The sequence below is a fragment of the Phyllobates terribilis genome, unplaced genomic scaffold, assembly GCF_046119375.1.
Source record: "Phyllobates terribilis strain yellow unplaced genomic scaffold, ASM4611937v1 Scaffold_1__5_contigs__length_1240528914, whole genome shotgun sequence".
In the NCBI taxonomy this organism is placed as follows: Eukaryota; Metazoa; Chordata; class Amphibia; order Anura; family Dendrobatidae; genus Phyllobates; species Phyllobates terribilis.
Window position 1 is genome coordinate 912,791,000 of NW_027362761.1, and position 24,111 is coordinate 912,815,110.

Below are 24,111 nucleotides of genomic sequence, written 5' to 3' on the forward strand. Positions count from 1 at the left end.
GTTACTGTACTTGTCATTTAGTATTAAAATAAAGGATTTATTATTAAAAAAAATTGACGTGGGGTTCCCCGTAATTTTAGTCTCTAGCGGAGGTTAAGCAGCTGGGGCAGATGTTTGAAGCCTGGGAAGGGGGTAATACCCACGGAGCTTCCCAGGCTACTAATATCAGCCCCCAGCTGAATACCTAGCCTTTACTAGCTATTAAAATGGAGGACCCCCCCCAAAAATTGACGTGGGGGTCCCCCCTAATTTAATAGCTAGCAAAGGCTAGGCAGACAGCTGGGGGCTGATATTAATAGCCCAGGAAGGGAACCATGAATATTGGCCCCCTCCCAGGCTAGAAACACCAGCCGTCAGCCGCCCCAGAAATGGCGCATACATAGGATGCGCCAATTCTGGCACTTAGCCTCGCTCTTCCACGCTGCCCTGGTGCGGTGGCAGGGGGTAATAGGGTTGGGGTTGATGTCAGCTTATAATGCCAGCTGACATCAAGCCCAGGTTAGTAATGGAGAGGCGTCTATAAGACACCCCCATTACTAACCCCATAGTCAAAGTTAAAAGAAAACACAAACACCCAGAATAAAGTCCTTTAATTGAAATAAAGACACATTCCTTTATTGTTCTAAATTAAACCATACTTACCGTCACGCCCATTCCAGCTGAAGCCAATGATCTCCTGCAATAAAAGAAAAATAATAAAGCAACCTCATCCTTACCTTTCCATGGTTCCCACGACAGTTTCAGCTCTGCTACATCGAGATAACAGGCTGGACCGCAGCAGAACGCTGCCATCCAGCCTGTCATCCCGCAGACACTGAGAAGCGCAGGCATGCTTGCGCTCTGCAGTGTCTGGCTGTGACGGCATAAAGATGAGACGAGTTCATGTCCAATGAACTCGGCGCACCTCATGCACGTCACTGACAGCGTGGGAGAATTCTCCTGCACTCAGCACTTCAGCGTGAGAATTCTCCCACGCTGTCAGTGACGTGCATGAGGTGAGCTGAGATCATTGGACATGAATGAGCTCACCTCATGCACGTCACTGACAGCGTGGGAAAAATCTCCTGCACTCAGCGCTTCAGCGTGAGAATTTTCCCACGCTGTCAGTGACGTGCATGAGGTGAGCTCATTCATGTCCAATGAACTCAGCTGACCTCATGTACGTCACTGACAGCGTGGGAGAATTTTCACGCTGAAGTGCTGAGTGCAGGAGAATTCTCCCACGCTGTCAGTGACGTGCATGAGGTGCGCCGAGTTCATTGGACATGAGCTTGTCTCATCTTTATGCCGTCACAGCGAGACACTGAGGAGCGCAAGCATGCCTGCGCTTCTGAGTGTCCGCGGGATGACAGGCTGGATGGCAGCGTTCTGCTGCGGTCCAGCCTGTCATCTCGATGTAGCAGAGCTGAAGCTGTCGTGGGAACCATGGAAAGGTAAGGATGAGGTTGCTTTATTATTCTACTTTTATTGCAGAAGACATTGGCTTCAGCTGGAATGGGCGTGACGGTAAGTATGGTTTAATTTAGAACAATAAAGAATTGTGTGTTTATTTCAATTAAAGGACTTTATTCTGGGTGTTGTGTTTTTTTAAATACTTTACTAGAAATTCATGGTGGTCATGTCTAATATTGGCGTGACCCCATGAATTTCGGGCTTAGGGCCAGCTGATAATGCCAAGCTGGCCTTAACCCCTTTATTACCCAGTGAGCCACCGCACCAGGGCCCTGGATGAGTTGGGTACAGCGCCAGAAGATGGCGCTTCTATGAACGCGCCATTTTCTGGGGCGGCTGCGGACTGCAATATGCAGCGGGTGGGGTCCAGAAAGCTTGGGCCTCCCTGCGCTGCAGATTCCAGCCCCCAGCTGCCTAGTTGTACCTGGCTGGGTACAAAAATAGGGCGAAGCCCCACGCATTTTTTTTTTAAATTATTTCATGAAATTCATGGAATAATTAAGAAAAAAAGGGCTTCCCTATATTGTTGTGTCCAACCAGGTACAAATAGGCAGCTGTTGGTTGGGGGCAGCCCGTCCCTGCCTGCTGTACCTGGCTGGACACAAATATAGTGCGAAGCCCCACGTCAATTTTTTTTTAATTATTTCATGAAATAATTTTTTTAAAAAAGGGCTTCCCTATATTGTTGTGTCTGGCCAGGTACAAATAGGCAGCTGGTGGTTGGGGGCAGCCCGTTCCTGCCTGCTGTACCTGACTGGACACAAATATAGGGCGAAGCCCCACGTCAATTTTTTTTAAATTATTTCAGGAAATTCATGAAATAATGAAAAAAAAATTGATGTGGGGCTTCGCCCTATATTTGTGTCCAGTCAGGTACAGCAGGCAGGAACGGGCTGCTCCCAACCACCAGCTGCCTATTTGTACCTAGCCGAACACAACAATATAGGGAAGCCCTTTTTTTCTTAATTATTCCATGAATTTCATGAATTTAAAAAAAAAATACGTGGAGCTTCGCCCTATTTTTGTGTCCAGCCAGGTACAACTAGGCAGCTGGGGGCTGGAATCTGCAGCGCAGGGAGGCCCAAGCTTTCTGGGCCCCACCCGCTGCAAATTGCAGTCCGCAGCCGCCCTGGAAAATGGCGCGTTCATAGAAGCGCCATCTTCTGGCGCTGTACCCAACTCATCCAGGGCCCTGGTGCGGTGGCTCACTGGGTAATAAAGGGGTTAAGGCCAGCTTGGCATTATCAGCTGGCCCTAAGCCCGAAATTCATGGGGTCACGCCAATATTAGACATGACCACCATGAATTTCTAGTAAAGTATTTAAAAAAAACACAAACACCCAGAAAAAAGTCCTTTAATTGAAATAAACACACAATTCTTTATTGTTCTAAATTAAACCATACTTACCGCCACGCCCATTCCAGCTGAAGCCAATGATCTCCTGCAATAAAAGTAAAATAATAAAGCAACATCATCCTTACCTTTCCATGGCTCCCACTACAGCTTCAGCTCTGCTACATCGAGATGACAGGCTGGACCGCAGCAGAACGCTGCCATCCAGCCTGTCATCCCGCAGACACTGAGAAGCGCAGGCATGCTTGCGCTACTCAGTGTCTGGCTGTGACGGCATCCAGATGAGCCGCGGTCATGTCCAATGAACTCGGCTCACCTCATGCACGTCACTGACAGCGTGGGAAAATTCTCACGCTGAAGCGCTGAGTGCAGGAGAATTTTCCCACGCTGTCAGTGACGTACATGAGGTGAGCCGAGTTCATTGTCGGCTCATCTGGATGCCGTCACAGTCAGACACTGAGGAGCGCAAGCATGCCTGCGCTTCTCAGTGTGTGCGGCATGGCAAGCTGGATGGCAGCGTTCTGCTGCGGTCCAGCCTGTCATCTCGATGTAGCAGAGCTGAAGCCGTCCTGGGAACCATGGAAAGGTAAGGATGAGATTGCTTTATTATTTTTCTTTTATTGCAGGAGATCGTTGGCTTCAGCTGGAATGGGCGTGATGGTAAGTATGGTTTAATTTAGAACAATAAAGAATTGTGTCTTTATTTCAATTAAAGGACTTTATTCTGGGTGTTTGTGTTTTTTTTTTAACTTTGACTATGGGGTTAGTAATGGGGGTGTCTTATAGACGCCTCTCCATTACTAACCTGGGCTTGATGTCAGCTGGCATTATAAGCTGACATCAACCCCAACCCTATTACCCCCTGCCACCGCACCAGGGCAGCGTGGAAGAGCGAGGCTAAGTGCCAGAATTGGCGCATCCTATGGATGCGCCATTTCTGGGGCGGCTGAGGGCTGGTGTTTCTAGCCTGGGAGGGGGCCAATATTCATGGCTCCCTTCCTGGGCTATTAATATCAGCCCCCAGCTGTCTGCCTAGCCTTTGCTAGCTATTAAATTAGGGGGGACCCCACGTCATTTTTTTGGGGGGGTCCTCCATTTTAATAGCTAGTAAAGGCTAGGTATTCAGCTGGGGGCTGATATTAGTAGCCTGGGAAGCTCCGTGGGTATTACCCCCTTCCCAGGCTTCAAACATCTGCCCCAGCTGTCTGCTTAACCTCCGCTAGAGACTAAAATTACGGGGAACCCCACGCCAATTTTTTTTAATAATAAATCCTTTATTTTAATACTAAATGACAAGTACAGTAACCAACACTGTCACTGTACTTATTATATATGTGACTGACATGTTTCTATCTATCTAATCTATGTGTGAAGCTCTATTCTGTCTGTTATAAATTGTCGGGTACAGATGCTGAATTGCCAGACGGCTTTTTTAAAGAGACGGTGCATGAAAACACTATTATTTTTTTTAATAAATCCTTTGCAGTAAATGACAAGTACAGTAAGCAACACTGTCACAGTACTTCATATATATGTGACTGACATGTTTCTATCTATCTAATCTATGTGTGAAGCTCTATTCTGTCTGTTATAAATTGTCAGGTACCGCTGCTGAATTGCCGGCGGCTTTTTTAAAGAGACGGTGCACGAAAACACTATTATATTTTTTAATAAATCCTTTACACTAAATGACAAGTACAGTAAGCAACACTGTCACTGTACTTCGTATATATGTGGCTGACATGTTTCTATCTATCTAATCTATGTGTGATTCTCTATTCCTTCTATTCTAAATTGTCGGGTACAGATGCTGAATTGCCAGACAGCTTTTTTAAAGAGACGGTGCATGAAAACACTATTATTTTTTTTAATAAATTCTTTGCAGTAAATGACAAGTACAGTAAGCAACACTGTCACAGTACTTCATATATATGTGACTGACATGTTTCTATCTATCTAATCTATGTGTGAAGCTCTATTCTGTCTGTTATAAATTGTCGGGTACCGCTGCTGAATTGCCGGCCGGCTTTTTTAAAGAGACGGTGCACGAAAACACTATTATATTTTTTAATAAATCCTTTACACTAAATGACAAGTACAGTAAGCAACACTGTCACTGTACTTCATATATATGTGACTGACATGTTTCTATCTATCTAATCTATGTGTGATGCTCTATTCCTTCATGTCTAAATTGTCGGGTACCGGTGTATGCCGCTGCTGAATTGCCGGCCGGCTTTTTTAAAGAAAGCGTCTTCTGAGCAGTTTGTCAGCTTTTGGACACCTTTGAAGGTGTTTTCTATGTGTTCCTATGTGTTTTTGTTTGCCTGCCATTGGTTTTAACGGTGTTCGACGGTGTTCTAAGGTGTTCGACGAACAGTTCGACGAACAGTTCCTCGAACATCCCGGTGTTCGACGAACCGAACCGAACCCGAACACTACGGGGGTGGCTCAACACTAGTAGGGACAACTGAATGCTGCGCTGGGACAAGGGGATGAACGTGGTTGCTGATAGTGCTAATTGAGAGTGTGAAACGACAGGCGCAGGGCGGGAGGCATCTTCACATGCGCCATGGTCAGGGAATTGGCGTGCATACACAACAGCGGAAGAAGCAGTGCTGCCACCCGCAGACACTGTTTCTGGACAATGTGGCTTGGCCCACTTAGTCAGGTACTTTGCTATCATGTGCCTGATCATGCTGTTGGTGGACAGGCTGCTAGTTTTGCTACCTCTGCTGATGCTGGCCACACCGATGGTGCAAATGGCCTTTTTGGGGTTATCTGCAGAGTCTTTAAAAAAACAGCAGACTCAGGAAGACCTAACAGTTGTACTGCAACTTCTGTCATGTTGGTGTTACGGGGAATGGTTGCCCACCTTCTGTCTGCGGCCACCATACTGCTTGTTCTTCCCTCCCACTGTGTGCTTGTGTGCTGCTGTCCTCGTTCTGTATGTCCCCCTGCCAGGTTGGGTCAGTTACTACAGTTATATGAAAAAGTTTGGGCACCCCTATTAATCTTAAGCTTAATGTTTTATTAAAATTAATGTTTTTGCAACAGCTCTTTCAGTTTGATATATGTAATAACTGTTGGACACAGTAATGTTTCTGCCTTGAAATGAGGTTTATTGTACTAACAGAAAATGTGCAATCTGCATTCAAACAAAATTTGACAGGTGCATAAGTATGGGCACCTCACCAGAAAAGTGACATTAATATTTAGTAGATCCTCCTTTTGCAAAAATAACAGCCTTTAGTCGCTTCCTTTAGCTTTTAATGATTTCCTGGATCCTGGATGAAGGTATTTTTGACCATTCCTCTTTACAAAACAATTCCAGTTCAGTTAAGTTTGATGGTCGCCGAGCATGGACAGCCCTCTTCAAATGATCCCACAGATGTTCAATGAAATTCAGGTCTGGGGACTGGGATGGCCATTCCAGAACTTTGTAATTGTTCCTCTGCATGAATGCCTGAGTAGATGTGGAGCGGTGTTTTGGATCATTGTCTTGCAGAAAGATCCATCCCCTGCGTAACTTCAACTTTGTCACTGATTCTTGAACATTATTGTCAAGAATCTGCTGATACTGAGTGGAATCCATGCGTCCCTCAACTTTAACAAGATTCCCGGTGCCGGCATTGGCCACACAGCCCCAAAGCATGATGGAACCTCCACCAAATTTTATTGTGGGTAGCAAATGTTTTTCTTGGAATGCTGTGTTTTTTTGCCGCCATGCAAAACGCCTTTTTGTATGACCAAACAACTCAATCTTGGTTTCATCAGTCCACAGGACCTTCTTCCAAAAATAAATTGGCTTCTCCAAATGTGCTTTTGCATACCTCAGCCGACTCTGTTTGTGGCGTGCTTGCAGAAACGGCTTCTTTCGCATCACTCTCCCAGCTTCAGCTTCACTGACACACTGCAACAAAATGTAAATGGAGGTTAGAAATGGCTGAATTTCTTGTGCAGTTATAAGTGATACGTCTGACGGAAAACCAGTTTTAAAATGCAGACCTGTAGGTTACTATTCTACACAGCGACATATTTGTGAATAGTTTCACTGACATACTGCAACAAAATGTAAATGGAGGCCAGAAATGGATCATTTGGAGCTCAGTTATATGTGATACGTCTGACGGAAAACCACGGTTTTTAATAGCGGGCCTGTAGGTTACTATTATTCAAAGTGACCTCGTGTGAATAACTTCACTTACACACTGCAACAAAATGTAAATGGAGTCCAGAAATGGCTGAATTTGGACCGCAGATATAAGTGATATGTCTGACAGACAACTAAGGTTATAAATAGTGGGCCTGTAGGTTACTATTCTTCACAGCGACCTCGTGTGAATAGCTTCACTGACACACTGTAGCGAAATGTAAATGGAGGCCAGAAATGGAAGAATTTAGAGCGCAGATATATGTGATACATCTGATGAAAAACCACGTTTTTTAATATTGGGCCTGTAGGTTACTATTCTTTACCTCGACCATGTGTGAATAGCCTCACTGACACACTGCAACAAAATGTAAATGGAAGCCAGAAATGGATGAATTTGGAACACAGAAATATGTGATATGTCTGATGGAAAACCATGGTTTTTAATAGTGGGCCTTGTAGGTAGTGTTGAGCCACCCTCGTAGTGTTCGGGTTCGGTTCGGTTCGTCGAACACCGGGATGTTCGTGGAACTGTTCGTCGAACACCTTAGAACACCGTCGAACTCCATCGAACACCGTTAAAACCAATGGCAGGCAAACAAAAACACATAGAAAACACCTTCAAAGGTGTCCAAAAACTTACAAAATGCTCAGAAGACATTCTCTTTAAAAAAGCCGGCCAGGAATTCAGCAGCGGCATACACTGGTACCCGACAATTTAGAACAGAAAGCATAGAGCATCACACATAGATTAGATAGGTAGAAACATGTCAGTCACATATATAAGAAGTACAGTGACAGTGTTGGTTATTTAAAAAAATAATAGTGTTTTCATGCACCGTCTCATTAAAAAAGCCGGCCGCCAATTCAGCACAGGTACCCGACAATTTAGAATAGAAAGAATAATGCATCACACATTGATTAGATACATAGAAACATGTCAGTCACATATATAAGAAGTACAGTGATAGTGTTGATTACTGTACTTGCCATTTAGTGTTAAAATAAAGGATTTATTAAAAAAAAAATTGGCGTGGAGTTCCCCGTAATTTTAGTCTCTAGCGGAGGTTAAGCAGACAGCTGGGGCAGATGTTTGAAGCCTGGGAAGGGGATAATACCCACGGAGCTTCCCAGGCTACTAATATCAGCCCCCAGCTGAATACCTAGCCTTTACTAGATATTGGACATTGGACATGATCTCGGCTCATGTGGATGCCGTCACAGCGAGACACTGAGGAGCGCAAGCATGCCTGCGCTTCTCATTGTCTGCAGCATGGCAAGCTGGATGGCAGCTTTCGGCTGCGATCCAGCCAGTCATGTGAATGTAGCAGAGCTGGAGCCGTCGTGGGAACCATGGAAAGGTAAGGATGATGTTGGTTTATTATTTTACTTTTATTGCAGAAGACATTGGCTTCAGCTGGAATGGGCGTGATGGTAAGTATGGTTTAATTTAGAACATTAAAAAATTATGTGTTTATTTCAATTAAAGGACTTTATTCTGGGTGTTGTGTTTTTTTAAATACTTTACTAGGAATTCATGGCAGTCAAGTCCAATATTGGCGTGACCCCATGAATTTCGGGCTTAGGGCCAGCTGATAATGCCAAGCTGGCCCTAACCCCTTTATTACCCAGTGAGCCACCGCACCAGGGCCCTGGATGAGTTGGGTACAGCGCCAGAAGATGGCGCTTCTATGAACGCACCATTTTCTGGGGTGGCTGTGGACTGCAATTTGCAGAGGGGGGGAAGCCCAGAAAGCTTGGGCCTCCCTGCGCTGCGGATTCCAGCCCCCAGCTGCCTAGATGTAACTGGATGGATACAAAAATAGGGCGAAGCCCCACGTATTTTTTTTTTAAATTATTTCATGAAATTCATGAAATAATTTTAAAAAAGGGCTTCCCTATATTGTTGTGTCCGGCCAGGTACAAATAGGCAGCTGGTGGTTGGGGGCAGCCCGTTCCTGCCTGCTGTACCTGGCTGGACACAAAAATAGGCTGAAGCACCACGGCAATTTTTTTAAAATTATTTCATGAAATTCATGAAATAATTAAAAAAAGGGCTTCCCTGTATTTTTGTTTCCAGCCAGGTACAAATAGGCATCTGGGGGTTGGGGGCAGCCCGTTCCTGCCTGCTGTACCTGGCTGGACACAAAAATATGGCGAAGGCCACGTCAAATTTTTGGTGAAAAATTCAATACAATTTAAAAAAAAAACACATTTAGGGACTGCATCTTTATTAACCCCTCCACGTGAGGGGCTAATAAAAATGCAGTCCCTAAATTATTATTATTTTTTATTATTTTTATTAATTTTTCCCAAAAATTTTGATGTGGGATTCGCCATATTTTTGTATGCCAGCCAGGTACAGCATCCAGGAACGGGCTGCCCGCAACCACCAGATGCCTATTTGTACCTGGCCGGACACAACAATATAGGTAACCCTTTTTTTTTTTTATTTCATGAATTTCATGAAATAATTAAAAAAAAAATACGTGGGGCTTCGCCTATTTTTGTGTCCAGCCAGGTACAGCAGGCAGGAACGGGCTGCCCCCAACCACCAGCTGCCTATTTGTACCTGGCCGGACACAACAATATAGGGAAGCCCTTATTTTTTAAATTATTTCATGAATTTCATGAAATAATTAAAAAAAAAATACGTGGGGCTTCGCCCTATTTTTGTGCCCAGCCAGGTACAACTAGGCAGCTGGGGGCTGGAATCCGCAGCGTAGGGAGGCCCAAGCTTTCTGCCCCCCCCCGCTGCAAATTGCAGTCCGCAGCCACCCCAGAAAATGGCACGTTCATAGAAGCGCCATCTTCTGGCGCTGTACCCAACTCATCCAGGGCCAAGGTGCGGTGGCTCACTGGGTAATAAAGGGGTTAGGGCCAGCTTGGCATTATCAGCTGGCCCTCAGCCCGAAATTCATGGGGTCACGGCAATATTAGACATGACCGCCATTAATTTCTAGTAAAGTATTTAAAAAAACACAACACCCAGAATAAAGTCCTTTAATTGAAATAAACACACAATTCTTTATTGTTCTAAATTAAACCATACTTACCATCACGCCCATGCCAGCTGAAGCCAATGTCTTCCGCAATAAAAGTAAAATAATAAACCAACATCATCCTTACCTTTCCATGGTTCCCAGGATGGCTCCAGCTCTGCTACATTGGCATGACAGGCTGGATTGCAGCCGAAAGCTGCCGTCCAGCTTGCCATGCTGCAGACACTGAGAAGTGCAGGCATGCTTGCGCTCTGCAGTGTCCGGCTGTGACGGCATCTAGATGAGCCGAGGTCATGTCCAATGAACTCAGCTCATCTCATGCACGTCACTGACAGCGTGGGAGAATTCTCTTGCGCTTGCAGTGAGTGTGAGAGAATTCTCCTGCTGAAGCGCTGAGCGCAGGAGAATTTTCCCACGCTGTCAGTGACGTGCTTGAGGTGAGCCCCTTAGTTCACATGGATATATAGATGCGCTGTGGAATACTTTTGCTAACTATAAACAAGCAAATCTCTCCCTCACGCAGCAGCAGCTCTCCCTACTCTGCCTTTTTCTGGGGTAGACTGTGATGAGCCTAGCGTCACCGGGTCTTAAATAGACCCGACGACGCTATGCGGCCAGCCAATCACTGTAATGCCACAACCAGCATGGCTACAGCATTACAGTGTGTGGCAAGCAATTCCTGCATGTTCATTGGCTCTCTAAAGAGCGCCAAACATGCAGGGCAGGGACCTGATCTCCCGCCCAAGCAACAAGGAAATACTCGCCGAGCGCCGAGCTTGTCGAGCACCGTGATGCTCGGGCAAGTACCGAGTAGTGACGAGCATGTTCGCTCATCATTAATTGTTAACCTTTTGCTCGTCATTTTGCATGTACATTATTACAGAATGGGGCAAGGATGGGTGACCATATTACAGGTAGGAGGATAGGATGAGGAATACTATTGCAGTATTGGGGGACATTATAACAGGAAAGAACCTGGATGAGGGACATTATTAAAGGATGAGGGCCTGGACAGGGGACACTATTATAGGATGGGAGCCAGATCAGGAGACATTATTTCAGGATAAAGGGAAGGATGGGGAACACTATTGCAGCAAGGGGACAGTATGGGGACATTGTTACAGGATGGGGGCTAGGATGCAGACATTATTACAGAATGGGGCCAGTACAAGTGACATTATTACATGATGGTGGTCAGTACAAGGAACAATATTACAGGATGAGGGCCATTACAGGGGGACATTATTACAGAATGGGGGGCAAGACAGGGACATTACTACAGTATGAGGACCAGGATGGGGTAATTATTATACTATGGGAGCCAGGACAGGGACATTAATATAGGATGGGAGGCAGGATGAGTGAAAATTATTACAGGAGGAGGAACAGAATGGAGCCAGTACAGGGAACGTTATTGCAGGATGATGGCCAGTACTGAGAACATTATTACAGAACGGGGGCACATATGGGGAACATTATTACAGGATGGTGGAAAGGACTGGGGCGTTATTCCACTATGGAAGCCAGGACAGGGACTTTATTACAATATGGCGGCCAGGAAGGGGACATTTTTACAGGATGTGACCAAAAATGGTGACATTATTATAGCATGGGGGTCAGAACAGGGGCAATATTACAGGATGAGGGCTATTACAGGGGATATTATTACTGGATGGTACCGAGTACAGGGAACATTATTATAGAATGGTGGCACATATGGGGAATGTTATTACAACATGGAGTGAAAGACAGTGATATTACAGGATGGGGGCCAGCAGGGCCGGCTCCAGGTTTTTCTGGGCTCTGGGCGAAAAAGTCTCAGTGGGCCCCTTTAACTCATACCACGATTCATGATGCACGGATACCACAGAGAAATAGAGATATAGTACAGTGCCAAAGATTTCACTTCTTACATTACATGAGTGATATCTATTGTAAATTCTACAATAACTCAGAAACCGGTGAATCCTCACAGAGCACAGTGCAACTGGACAATATAGTCCTCCATTCAGTATTATGTGCACCACGTAGTCCTCCATACAGTATTATGGGCACCACTAAGTCTTCCATACAGTATTATGGGCCCCATATATTGCTCCATACAGAATAATGGACCTCATATAATGCTCCATACAGAATAATGGACCCCATATAATGCTCCATACAGGATACTGGCCCCCATAAATGCTCCATGCAGAATACTGGTCCCCATAAAATTTTCCATACAGAATACTGGCCCCCATATAATGTTCTATACAGAATACTGGCCCCCATATAATGCTCCATACAGAATACTGCCCCCCATATAATGCTCCATACAGAGTACTGGCCCCCTTTTGATTCTTCATACATGATACTGGCCCCCATATAAGGCTCCATACAGGAAACTGGCCCCCATAAATGTTCCATGCAGAATACAGGCCCCCATATAACGCTCCATACAAAATACTGGCCCCCATATAATGATCCATACAGGATACTGGCCCCCATCTAACGCTCCATACAGACTACTGGCCCCCATATAATGCTCCATACAGGATACTGGCCCCCATATAAGGCTCCATACAGAAAACTGGCCCCCATATAATGCTCCATACAGGATACTGGTCCCCATATAATGCTTCATACAGAATACTGGCCCCCATATAATGCTCAATACAGGATACTGGCCCCCATAAATGCTCCATGCAGAATACTGGCCCCCATATAACGCTCCATACAAAATACTGGCCCCCTTATAATGCTCCATACAGGATACTGGCCCCCATCTAACGCTCCATAAAGATTACTGGCCCCCATATAATGCTCCATACACAATACTGGCCCCCATATAATGCTCCATACAGAATACTGGCCCCCATATAATGTCCCATGCCTCCTGGGCCCCCAAATAATGCCCCATGCAGGCTGAGCCCCCATATAATGCTCCATGCCAGCTGGAGCCCCATATAATGCCCCATGCCTCCTGGGTCCCCATATAATGCTTCATGCCTCCTGGGCCCCCCATATAATGCCCCATGCAGGTGCCCCATATAATGCCCCATGCAGGTTCCCCATATAATGCCCCATGCAGGTGCCCCATACAATGACCCATGCCTCCATATATAAAAAAATAAAAAAAATAAAATACTCACCTGCTGTCGCTGCTCTGGACTCCTCAGGCACGTCACCGTCTTCCCGCTCTGCACTGTGACTGCTCAGCAGAGGACGTAGTGGAAAGATGTCATCGTGCCCTCTGACCTGAGACGTCACAGTGCAGCAGCCGTGGAAGATACAGGACCTGCTGCAGAGGCATGAGGAGAGGTAAGTATTGTGCGGGGGCCCTGAGCAAGTGGGGGGGAGCGGGTGCGGGCACTGGCACTGCTCTGCTCCACTCACAGTTCCCATTGCACGCCGGGGTGCCTGACGGCGAGTGGGCCCCAGCGCCTGCTCAGGTCCCCGTCACTTGCCCGGGTGCGCCGGGTGCTGACGCCGGGCCTGGGAGCCAGGACGTGGGACATTATTACAGGATGATGGCCAGTACTTTGAATGTAATTACAGAACGGCGGCACATAAGGGGAACATTATTACAGGATGGTGGAAAGGACTGGGACGTTATTCCACTATGGAAGCCAGGACAGGGATTTTATTACAATATGGCGGCCAGGAAGGGGACATTTTGCAGGATGTGACCAAAAATTGTGACATTATTATAGCATGGGGGTCAGAACAGGGGCAATATTACAGGATGAGGGCTATTACAGGGGATATTATTACTGGATGGTACCGAGTACAGGGAACAATATTATAGAATGGTGGCACATATGGGGAATGTTATTACAACATGGAGTGAAAGACAGTGATATTACAGGATGGGGGCCAGCAGGGCCGGCTCCAGGTTTTTCTGGGCCCTGGGCGAAAAAGTCTCAGTGGGCCCCTTTAACTCATACCACGATTCATGATGCACGGATACCACAGAGAAATAGAGATATAGTACAGTGCCAAAGATTCCACTTCTTACATTACATGAGTGACATCTATTGTAAATTCTACAATAACTCAGAAACCGGTGAATTCTCACAGCGCACAGTGCAACTGGACAATATAGTCCTCCATTCAGTATTATGTGCACCACATAGTCCTCCATACAGTATTATGGGCACCACTAAGTCCTCCATACAGTATTATGGGCCCCATATATTGCTCCATACAGAATAATGGACCTCATATAATGCTCCATACAGAATAATGGACCCCATATAATGCTCCATACAGGATACTGGCCCCCATAAATGCTCCATGCAGAATACTGGCCCCCATATAATGCTCCATGCAAAATACTGGCCCCCATATAACACTCCATACAGAATACTGGACCCCATATAATGTTCTATACAGAATACTGGCCCCCATATAATGCTCCATACAGAATACTGGCCCCCATGCTCCATACAGAGTACTGGCCCCCTTTTGATTCTCCATACATGATACTGGCCCCCATATAACGCTCCATACAGAATACTGGCCCCCATGTAACGCTCCATACAAAATACTGGCCCCCATACAACGCTCCATACAAAATACTGGCCCCCATATAATGCTCCATACAGAATACTGGCCCCCATATAATACTCCATACAGAAAACTGGCCCCCATATAATGCTCCATACAGGATACTAGCCCCAATATAATGCTCCATACAGAAAACTGGCCCCCATATAATGCTCAATACAGGAAACTGGCCCCCATAAATGCTCCATGCAGAATACTGGCCCCCATATAACGCTCCATACAAAATACTGGCCCCCTTATAATGCTCCATACAGGATACTGGCCCCCATCTAACGCTCCATAAAGAATACTGGCCCCCATATAATGCTCTATACAGAATGCTGGTCCCCATATAATGCTCCATACAGAATACGGGCCCCCATATAATGCCCCATGCCTCCTTGGCCCCCAAATAATGCCCCATGCAGGCTGAGCCCCCATATAATGCCCCATGTCAGCTGGGGCCCCATATAATGCCCCATGCCTCCTGGGTCCCCATATAATGCCTCATGCCTCCTGGGCCCCCATATAATGCCCCATGCAGGTGCCCCATATAATGCCCCATGCAGGTTCCCCATATAATGCCCCATGCAGGTGCCCCATACAATGACCCATGCCTCCATACATAAAAAAATAAAAAAAATAAAATACTCACCTCACCTCACCTGCTGTCGCTGCTCTGGACTCCTCAGCCGCGTCACCGTCTTCCCGCTCTGCACTGTGACTGCTCAGCAGAGGACGTAGTGGAAAGACGTCATCGTGCCCTCTGACCTGAGACGTCACAGTGCAGCAGCCGTGGAAGATACAGGACCTGCTGCAGAGGCATGAGGAGAGGTAAGTATTGTGCGGGGGCCCTGAGCAAGTGGGGGGGAGCGGGTGCGGGCGCTGGCACTGCTCTCCTCCACTCACAGTTCCCATTGCACACCGGGGTGCCTGACGGCGAGTGGGCCCCAGCGCCTGCTCAGGTCCCCGACACTTGCCCGGGTGCACCGGGTGCTGACGCCGGGCCTGGGAGCCAGGACGTGGGACATTATTACAGGATGATGGCCAGTACTTTGAACATAATTACAGCATGGGGGTCAGTAAGGAGATATTATTTCTGGATGGGGTCAGGAATGGGGATATTATTACAGGATAAGGGTCATGACAGGGACATTATTACAGGATGGGGGCTAGTACGTGGAACATTATTACAGGATTCTGGCCAGTACAGGGAACATATTACACTATTGGGACCAGGAAGGGGACATTATTTCACGATGGGGTTAGGAAAAGGGAAATTGTTAATAGATGGGGGACAGGATATGGACATGATTACAGAATGGAGGTTAGGATAAGGACATTATTGCAGTATGGGGTCTGCACAGGGGACATTATTACAGAATGGTGGCGAATACAGGGAACATTATTACAGAATGGGCACCAGTACAGTGAATGTTATTTCAGGAAGGGAGGCAGGACAGGAACATTATTACAGGATGGGGGCCAATATGTGGGACATTATTACAGGATGGTGGCCAGTACGGGGAACATTACAAGATGTGTGCCAGTACTGGGGACATTATTTCATAAAGGGGGCAGGAAAGGGACATTATTACAGCATGGAGGCCAGGACGGGAGACATTATTCCAGTGTAGGGGCAATTACAGGGACATTATTGTAGGATGGGGGCAAGGACAGGGGTCATTTTTTCAGTATGAGGCAAGGAAGGGGGTGTTATAACAGGATGGGGACCATGACAGGGACATTTTTACAGAATGGGGACAAAAAGGGGACATTATTACTGTATGGGGGACAGGAAAGGAAGATTATTTCAGGACCAGGAAGGGAGACATTATTACAGGATGGGGGCCAGGAAAGGGACATTATTACAGGAGGGGGCCAGAAGAGGATATATTATTACACAGTGAGAGCCAGGATAGGGGACATTATTACAGGAAGTGGTTAGTAAAGTGGGCTTTATTACAGGAAGTTGCCAGGATTAGGGACATTACTACAAGATGTGGGCCAAGATAAGGGACATTACTACAGGATGGGGGCAAGGACAAGGGTCATTATTACAGGATGGGGACAATGGTGGGGGACATTATTATTTGATTGAGACGAGGACGGGAGACATTACTACAAGATGGGGGCCAGGATGGGGGACACTACGGGATGGGAACTAGAATAGAGGACCTTATTACAGTATGGGAGTCAGGACAGCAGAAATTATTACAGGAAGGGGGCAAGAAGGCAACATTTTTACAGGATGGGTGCTGAGACAGAGGACATTATTACAGGCTGAGAGATATTATTACATGATGTGGGCCAGGACGGGGGATTTTATTACAGGATGCGTGCCAGGATGGGGAACATAATTACATGATGGGGCCAGGATGAGGAAATATTTACAGGATGAAGGCAAGGATGGGGGACATTAATATTAAATAGGAGCTATTATTATAGGATGGGAGACAGGAAACATTACAGAATGGAGGCATTATTACAGGTGCAAGTGGTGCGATGTAGTGATGTCGTTTGCTACCCAATAACCCTTCAGCTGCTGCTGGCCTCTGATAGGCTGTTGTTGAGAATAGGTATTACATGACAGGGAGCCAGTGGCTCTCTGATTTGTAATAGTTTTCAACTGTATGTGCATCCGCTGACCTCAGCTTGCCCCTTCCACTCCATTTGCAGTTGAACCCTCTGCGACCATGATAATTAATAAGCTACTGTCTGATAATCTGCATCTTGCCACTGCCTTTTCTTCAACTCACAGTATCTCAGTCTAAGTCATTTTGTTGACCTATGTATGACAGCTTAGGCTGCCACCTGAGGCAAGATACTCATCTCACTTCATAGCAAGAGCGCCCATATCCTCTTCTATTCCTTTGAGTCTGAGCTTCAGATTTTCACCTTGTGCTACCAGCTCAGTCTCCACTACATCGGAGTTCAAACTAAGAACTTTAACATTGTATTTGTTGGCCTCATGACAAGCTGTTTTTTGCATATTGAAGCAGATTGTGTTTTTTCTCTAACCAATGCTCCACACTCAGAAGTTAGGCAGGTCCATTAAACGATCTTCTGAAGCTTGACAAGTTACCATAACAGGATATGGAATAAATATTATGTAAAAACTCTACTGATTCCTTCAAGTTGGCACCAGTCAGACCAGAACATGGCTTAAAGTGACTATCTTTTTTAGAGTTGTATTGAACTTTTTTCAAAGTAGGTGCAAGTTTCTCTTTACATTTTTCTATATTTCTGGTATTGCTCCAATTTACTGTTGGATCATTTGATTAATAAGAACATTATTTACAGCAGGCACTTTTGCCAACATGGATTTGATCTTTTGTCTGTCTTCCTCCTCCTCCTGGTGAGTGTTTAAATCCCATGAGAGGTGCCAGGTTTCTTTTTTTTTTTTCTTTGGTTCTCTTTTCTATTTTTTAAAGATATTTTTTGTCCAACATGCCAATTAGTACGTGATCTGTCCACCAATAGTGTATTTTCCAGCATCTATGAGTATTAAAGCATGTATGTAGTATATCAGGTTGTAAAACAGCAATTTTAGGTATTGGAACGTTCTCCTCTTCCTCCATCATTTCCTGGGCAACTCCTTTAGAGGAGCCCCTATCTCCCTAAAAGCCACCTCCGGATCTTTGTTGATTGGTTCATCTTTGTGGTCCTAGGACTCTTCGTGTAATCTCAGTCTTTTTATTTTCTATATTAGATGTTAAGAAATCTCCATACCAAGAACAGTACTGAAACCTTGTGAAGACTATGACTTATCTAATTTGATGCAGAAAATCCAGAAATATTGGTAGTTGCAAAGACACTATATAGGCATTTAAAAAAGGCTTTTCTCACAACACATGGCTCTGTGGGTAATAAATAATCTAGCTTTAGATAATGTAATTTTGATTGAGAAACATGATTAATTTATGGCTGTTGTCAACCTATGTAACTATGTAATAGATATTCTAAATTAGCATGTAGTTAACCAGCTCGGCATCTATAGATATTACAGTGCATGGAATATTTTTTGGCTATATGTGCCAGCTAACAATAATGATCAAGAAATGAATAAGAAAAATGAAAAAAGAAAATACCCAAGTAAGAAGTTTTGTGAAAGTTATAGCTGGCATTTGTAAAGTACTGTAGCATGTCACATATGCAATGAACTGTGGAAAACAATTTGGAATTTTCCAAAATATACTTCATTTTTGGTCCAGGAGAATGTACAAAGGGAATTTGCTGTAAAATTGAAATGAACACCACATGCTAAGAAGTGAATGCTTTGTTTTAATGGTTGTCATGGAAATAGATCTATTTAATATGCAATAACAATAAATCTTTCAGACTATTTCTGCCGTCTCCAGAACAATCTGGAATGTCATATGGGATACTGGCCTAATTTCTAATGTTCTAAGAATATACATACTTAACATCACAGCTTTAGTCTAAAGACAAACAAGTCTCTAATGTTTTGCAGTCTCTGACATGAGAGAGGAGATCTGTTGCTTATTGTTTCCAAAAAATGAAATACTTTAATGATGTGCAGCAAGAGAAAAAACTGTAACCTATGCCGTTCTCACCTATAAGACATCCCATAATGACCACTGACTGGTGAAAATAATAACATTAATTATCTTGTAACAATGATAGCTGTCATGGAGTGGGATAAGCAATAAAAAAACCTTTGATAACCGTCAAATTGTGATGCCTAGATGACTGATCAGAGCATCTCTAAAATAAGATGGGCTGCTCCTTATGTGGCACCCCAGGGGTCTGGTTTTCCACAGTAACAGCAATGTTATGTCTGAGAGCAGGTGGGAGGTCTCTTGGTCAGGGATCCTATGCATGCCACACCTCCTGCCCAGTCCTGGGAGGGGAAGAACTTCCCCTATATAAACCTAGGGCTGAGGCAGGGTGAGTGAGTAGAGAAGAAGCAGAGAAAAGAAGCAAATATAGGAAGAAACAACAGGAGCTCTGTGGGAGCAGTGTTACAAGGAGTCAGGGGCTGGCAGCTGCAGAGCTCGCCCTGACTGAGAAGTTATCACCGGACCCGGAGTCCGAGGCTGTGGGGACTAACTCCTATCCAGCAGCAGAAACTGACCGGCAGGGGATTGCAGGTCCTCTGGCCCAGAAACCCGAAGGCCCCGAGTCACCGGCCATACGGGTGAGCACCACACGGTACACTCAGGGACGTGGGCTACTTATACCCGCCTCTAGCAAGGTAGCCAGAAGAGTATCGTTAGTTTGGGAGGCCTACAACTCCGCCTGGCCAGGGGAGATCCCATCTGCTCAAGGACTGACCAGGCCCCAATCGCTAGCCAGTACTCCGGGAGGGTCTATCTTTGTCACCAGTAAAGACCCTGAACTACACAGTACCGTCTCCGAGTGGTTCCTGCTACCCCCATCATCCACGTCGGCTGCCCTGAGGCCATACCCCTCCCGTTGGGGGTTATACTATCACGCTGCACAATCCTACCACCGGCCTCAGCAGTCTGCCCTGCAGCGGCAGCTCCAAAGCTGCATTCAACGGGTGGCGTAGTCATCCAACATCTACTGCTAATAGACTCGCCACTTAGTTTGACTCCCTGGGCACGGACCGGGTCACCGCCACGAGACTACTACCCCCATCTGATCCGGCTCCGGGTAAGCCCCCGTGCACGCGATGCCGCACGACACAGAAGGCCCAGGGGCGCGTCAACTTTTGGCGTAGTCGGCAGGATCTCGTGCCCGCAACCACCGGGTACTGCGTGCCTGAAAAAGACTGTGAAAACTTACCCGTGGTGAAGATTCCCGCCATCCGGCGCCATCTTCCGCTTTCTTCCCGCAATCGGTGGAGTTTTCCCGCCATCCGGCGCCATCTTCGGCCTTCTTCCCGCCATCCGTGGAGTTTTCCCGCCATTGGACGCCATCTTGAGGACGCCGCGCGGGAAGAAGAGGGGCGTAGACTCCGAAAACGCGCGAGAACTGAAGCCCCGCCTCACGTCCGGACGTTGCGTAAGGTCCTGGAAGGAGCCCAGCAGACGCCGACGTCACAGGAGCGCGACAGAAGGTCCTCAACCCTGACGATCCACTGCGGAGCCGCGGCCTACGGAAGAGGATCATCGCAAGGTAGGCCACGGTCCACTAGGGGGGAGAAGGATGTCGGATACGGAGGAGAGCTTCACCGCTCCAACCCCCGCCAGCGCCACCGCTGTTGCGGTCATGCCTTTCACCATGCCCTATATCCCGGGGGCAGCCTGGCTACCCCAGTACTCAGGGGAGTCACATACCCTGCAGGACTTTAGAGAAAAACTGGATAGCCTCTTCCAGGTGTACCCCCTCACAGAAGAGCAAAAAGTAAGCATCCTGGTGGCCCAATTAACCGGGGCAGCCCAAAGGGAGGTAAAGTCCTGGCCACCTGGGGGGAGGACTGTCGCAGGGATACTAACCCGGCTGAGGGACACCTTTGATACCCGCACCTCAGCCGAGATCAAGCTTAGATTCTACGGGTGCAAACAGCGGGCACATGAGAGTATAAGGGACTATGCCCTGAACCTACAAGAGGCCCTGAGAGCCATTAAGCAGACCGACCCTGACGGCGTGGGAGACGAAGACAGGCTGTTAACTGAACAATTTATAGAGGGTTTATATTGCAATGCCCACCGAACCCAGTTGCGGGCAATGGCCTTACAGGACCCTCATCTGGGATTTGCACAGTTCAAGGACAGAGCCATCCGGGTGCTCCGAGAACCGGCACCAGGTGGCGTTGTGACCCACAGACGCCCCACTACCACCTACCACCAGGAGGCGGCGCCCTTGTCGGCAGGGCCTGTGGGAGCTGATGCGCAGGCTTTGAACAATGACTCGGCTCCAGACCTGCACCATCAGGTCCAAGAGCTAGCTAAAAGCGTTGCTGCGCTAACCCGAACTGTGCAGTCTTTACAGGTTTCCACTCCAGGGAAGATCCAGCTGGCATCCGGACCGGAGGACATCCCGTGGCGTCGACCAAGGAGGACCCCACCGGCCAGAGGAAGACCCAGCGACCGATACAACGAGGACGGACGACCCATCTGCCGCCGCTGTAATCAACCCGGACATATGGCAAGGTACTGTCCTTTAAACTGGCACAACCTAGGGTAGAGGGCCAACCCCTAGGAAAAAGATCATCAGGCCCATCAAACTGGCGCGACAAATATGTGGGAGGACGTCCAGTCTTGCCTGTGGTACTGGATGGCATTCCTATGAGTGCCCTACTGGACACCGGGTCACAGGTCACCACCATCCCGTACGTGCTCTTCAAGCAGTACTGGAATGACTCGGATATTACCCGCTACCCTGACGACGACTTGAGTATCATCGCCAGCAATGGTCAGCCCGTGCCACAGATCGGATTTAAAGAGGTGACCATTAAAATTGGTAGAGTTGAACTGGCAGCACAGGGACTGATCATTGTAGACATTGACAAACACGAGAGTCACCCAAAGATAACTCTAGGAACTAATGTAATTGAAAATTGTCTTGCAGAGGTGATTTTCCTTTTACAGCAGGTTGCCAAGAACGCCAGCTCCGGCGAGCAGCGAGTGCTCCAAAAAGAGATCCGGGCACTGATGCGACGGCAACAGGTGGAACTCTCCGGCGGTGAGATTGGTAGCGTGAGAATGTGTGACCCTTTCCCTATTGCCATGCCCCCAAAAAGTGAAATGATGATTTGGTGCCGGGCAGCTATTGGTCTGAGAGGTAGAGATTACCAGGCAATGGTAGAACCAGTTTACTCAGACAGTAGGCCCACCATCTTGACAGCACGGGGGGTGGTTAATGTACGCCATGGGAGGGTGCCCGTTCGCATAATCAATATCGGGAAGAGGGAAGTGTACCTGCCCCGGTATGCCACGCTAGCCAAATTATATACCATTAACCAAAATGCTATACAATCTGTGGAACCCTTGCCTCCATCTCACCCGGAGGAAGGTAACGGCTCTAAGAAAACAATGGAGGACTGGTGTCAGCAACTACATTTGGGTACTGACTCCACTCCCTCACATCAGAAACAGGGAGTCTATCGGGTGGTTCAAGAGTACGAGAGAGTGTTTAGTAAACACCCGTTAGACTTCGGGCGAGTCAAGGGGGTAGAACACCACATCCCCACGGGAGACCATCCTCCCATAAAAGAGAGGTATCGACCCGTACCCCCTGCACACTACCAACACGCCAAGGGGATGCTTAGAGACATGAAGGAGGCTGGGGTGATCAGGGATAGCTGTAGCCCCTGGGCAGCTCCACTAGTCTTAGTCAAAAAGAAAGACAACACCATGAGGATGTGTGTAGATTACCGGAAAATCAACCGTATCACACACAAGGATGCGTACCCCTTACCAAGGATAGAGGAGTCTTTGGCTGCTTTAAGATCTGCTAACTTCTTCTCTACCTTGGATCTCACTAGTGGGTACTGGCAGGTTCCTGTAGCAGAGGCGGACCGGGAGAAGACCGCATTCACCACCCCGATGGGACTTAGCGAGTTTACCTGCATGCCGTTCGGACTCTGCAACGCACCAGGAACCTTCCAACGATTAATGGAGTGCTGTCTGGGCCATAGAAACTTCGAGACGGTCCTGTTGTACCTGGACGATGTCATCGTATATTCTAAGACTTATGAGGACCACCTGAAACACCTGGCGGAAGTGTTCGAAGCTCTGGCAAGCTACGGCCTAAAGGTGAAACCCTCCAAGTGTCACCTCCTGAAACCAAAGGTGCAGTACCTGGGACACGTGGTGAGCGCTGACGGAGTGGCTCCCGACCCTGATAAGATCACCGCAATTAAGGAATGGCCAAGTCCCTCCAGTGTAAAGGAAGTGCGGCAGTTCCTCGGGTTGGTAGGCTACTACCGCAGGTTCATCCCCGGTTTCACCAAAAAGGCAGCTCCTATGCAGGACCTCCTGATAGGCCAGTCCCGGAAGGCCAAGAACCAGAAGCCGCCCTTCAGATGGGAGAAGTTGGAAGAGGAGTCCTTCCACCAGCTGAAGATGGCCCTCACGGGGGATGAAATCCTGGCGTACCCGGATTACAGCCAGCCCTTTATCCTCTACACCGACGCAAGTAACATCGGGCTAGGAGCCGTGCTGTCCCAGATCCAGCAGGGGAAAGAACGAGTAATCGCTTACGCCAGCCGAAAACTGCGACCCACCGAGAGAAACCCTGAGAATTACAGCTCATTTAAGCTAGAGTTCCTGGCAGTGGTGTGGGCAGTCACCGAACGCTTTAAGCACTACCTCGCTTCTTCCCGGTTTGTCGTGTACACGGATAACAACCCGTTGACACACCTGGACACAGCAAGACTCGGTGCCCTAGAGCAGAGATGGATGGCCCGTCTGTCCAACTACGAGTTCACAATCAAATACCGGGCAGGACGCTCCAATACCAACGCGGACGTCCTGTCCAGGATGCCAAACCTACCGGACGTAGGAGAAGATCCAGAGGGACTGGAAGAAGTCGAACTCCCTGCGTTCCACCGGCATGGGACTATCCAGTATTCCCACCGGGTAAGGAGTAAGCAAGCCGCTACGTTTAACCCCTTGCCTCACTACAACTGGGAGGAAACGCAAGACAGTGACCCTGCCGTCCGACTGGTGAAGGAGATGCTGACTCGG